The sequence below is a fragment of the Palaemon carinicauda genome, chromosome 30, assembly GCF_036898095.1.
Source record: "Palaemon carinicauda isolate YSFRI2023 chromosome 30, ASM3689809v2, whole genome shotgun sequence".
In the NCBI taxonomy this organism is placed as follows: domain Eukaryota; kingdom Metazoa; phylum Arthropoda; class Malacostraca; order Decapoda; family Palaemonidae; genus Palaemon; species Palaemon carinicauda.
Genome location: NC_090754.1, coordinates 58532410 through 58534909, shown reverse-complemented (window position 1 = coordinate 58534909; position 2500 = coordinate 58532410). Strand labels below are relative to the sequence as shown.

The 2500-nt window shown below is 38.8% G+C and overlaps 1 protein-coding gene across 2 annotated transcripts in view; it reads right to left on the bottom strand.

Annotated features, from left to right (window-relative positions):
* LOC137623192 (lachesin-like) overlaps positions 1-1810 on the bottom strand; it is a 182785-nt gene extending 180975 nt beyond the window's left edge. The window contains exons 1-2 of one of the 2 annotated variants that reach the window (XM_068353893.1): positions 1769-1810; positions 1-440 (exon numbers count right to left, since the gene is read on the bottom strand). The exon at positions 1-440 is cut by the window's left edge and continues 160 nt beyond it. The gene's annotated coding sequence lies outside the window, so the exon portion shown is untranslated. The remainder of the gene's footprint in view (positions 441-1768) is intronic. The other variant, XM_068353894.1, reaches the window with a different exon arrangement.
* Positions 1811-2500: the final 690 nt, after the last annotated feature.

The window sequence follows — 2500 nt, the reverse complement described above, 5'->3', positions numbered from 1 at the left end:
GATATTTTCTATCTTGATAATGCTTTCACAATATCGCCACGATAACAGGATAGAATTGGTAGTTTGTTAGGATGTATTCATTCCACAATACAGGATTACTATTTCTTGTATTATTCTTGTATTCTATTTCACAAGTAGAATTCTACGTATGAATATCTATATTTCTGGTATTCTTACTATTAATGATAAAGTATTAAACTGTTTAGAAAGCCTGCTGTTCTAAATTAATAATCAAAATCAATAATCTACCGAAAAATTAAATATTTTTGGGTCCTTCAAATGTATATTACCTTCAAGAGGGATATTTTAAGGGACAAAGCTTCATCCACAAGTGAAATAATCCATGTTTAATTCCTCAAAGGTTTATCGTTTTCAAACTAATATTTATAAACCGAAGTCTGGTTTACACTTTTGCTTTATATGAATCTCTTTCACAAAACCTGAAATAGAATAAAGCCAAAAATTTGTTTATGGGATAAAAAGAACAACATGTAAACTTGCAAGCAATTGCACAACACTGTACAAGAATGCACATACAACCATAGATGTATGGTTGCAATGTATTCCCGTACAGGTGTTTAATGAGCTTAATTTGCGTAATGATATTAGTCTACAGGGGGACTTTTTAGCACATCTAATTAGGGGATTTTATATCTATCAGGGGACCTTTTTAGCACATGTAATTGCGTCATATTATTCTACAGGGGGCCATTTTAGCACATCTAAATTCGCAATATTATGTCTATAGGGGGCCTTTTAGCACATCTAATCGCATAATATTATTAGTCGATAGGGGGCCTTTTTAGCACATCTACTGTCGTGATATTATTAGTCTACATTGGGCCTTTTTAGCACATGTAATTGCGTAATACTATGTCTATAAGGGGCCTTTTTAGCACATCTAAATTCGCAATATTACTAGTCTTAAGAGGCCTTTTTAGCATATCTAATTGCGTAATATAATTAGTCTATAGAGGCCTATATAGCACATCCAAATTTGCAATATTATCAGTCTACAGGGGGCCTTTTTAGCACATCTAATTGCGTAATATAATTAGTCTATAGGGGGCCTTTTTAGCACATCTAAATTCGCAATATTACTAGTCTTAAGAGGCCTTTTTAGCATATCTAATTGCATAATATAATTAGTCCATAGGGGGCCTTTTTAGCAAGTCCAAATTTGCAATATTATTAGTCTACAGGGGGCCTTTTTAGCATATCTAATTGCGTAATATAATTAGTCTATAGGGGGCCTTTTAAGCACATCTAATCTCGTAATATTATGTCTGTAGGGGGCATTTTTAGCATATCCAATTGCATAATATAATTATTCTATAGGGGGCCTTTTTAGCACATCAAAATTCGCGAATAATAAGTAATCATCTCCTTTGATTACCTTAAAATCTTCTGCACGTCAGGACATCTTTTAGCTTCGTTTAACAAATAAAAAACAGACAATATATAACAGACTTTCAACAGAAAAAAAAGAGAGAGAGAAAGAGCGAGAGAGAAGAAAAAGAAAGACAGCACTCGACCACACATTAGCCAGCGATGTGTTTTATTTCACTCTTTTTTCCCCTTATTCTGTCACGTTTAATAATGCTGATCGCAAGAATGCCAATGTACACAGCAGGAAGAGGGACACAGACACACACAGACAGGCGTTTTGCGGGGACACAGCCAACTGTCCACTGCGCAGCGGACAGAAGCACACAGCGACAGACACAACCAGAGAAACATTTAAATACGAGAACAAGAAAATAATCACCGGGTCGAACAACGGCAAATCGTTACTCACAAAGTCTGGTCTACGACTGAAGGCAGATAGAAGCGGCACCCTTCTTCTGCTATTCCCACCCCCTCTCCCTCCTCCCTCCTCCCTCCTCCCTCACGACCACCCACCCCCCATCTGGATGCCTCTACTTCCCTCCTCCCACTCCTCCTCCAACCTCTCACTTCACTTCTCCTCCCTCTCCCTTCCTCCCCCACACCGTCCATACTCTCTACTTCGGTCTCTCCTCCCGCACTGCCTCTCAATTTGTCTGTGTAATCTTCGTTGCTATCTCCATTTCAAGTCCGTCTCAAGTCGACATGCCAGGATGAGTCTGGCTTGTCCAAAGGTGTATTTTCGACACCAGGCCCCCTCATTTTTTGGGGGGGTGGGTGGGGGGGGGGGGGTAAGGAGGCGACTCCTAATCCAACTGAATTTTTTTTTAGGCGGACCCTGGTCAAAAATATACAAGCACAGACGGACATCGTGATCTCCCTCTCTGGTTTCATAGTATTTTGATCTCTCTCTCTCTCTCTCTCTCTCTCTCTCTCTCTCTCTCTGTCTTAATTTTAATTGCATTCAGTATCTTCTACATTTATGAAGCTATTTTGTTTTTAGGATTCACGCAGGCCTTAATTTCGAAAACCCTTCTGAAGAAATAGTTTTTTTTATGAATCTCTCTCTCTCTCTCTCTCTCTCTCTCTCTCTCTCTCTCGTCATGCTTCTATC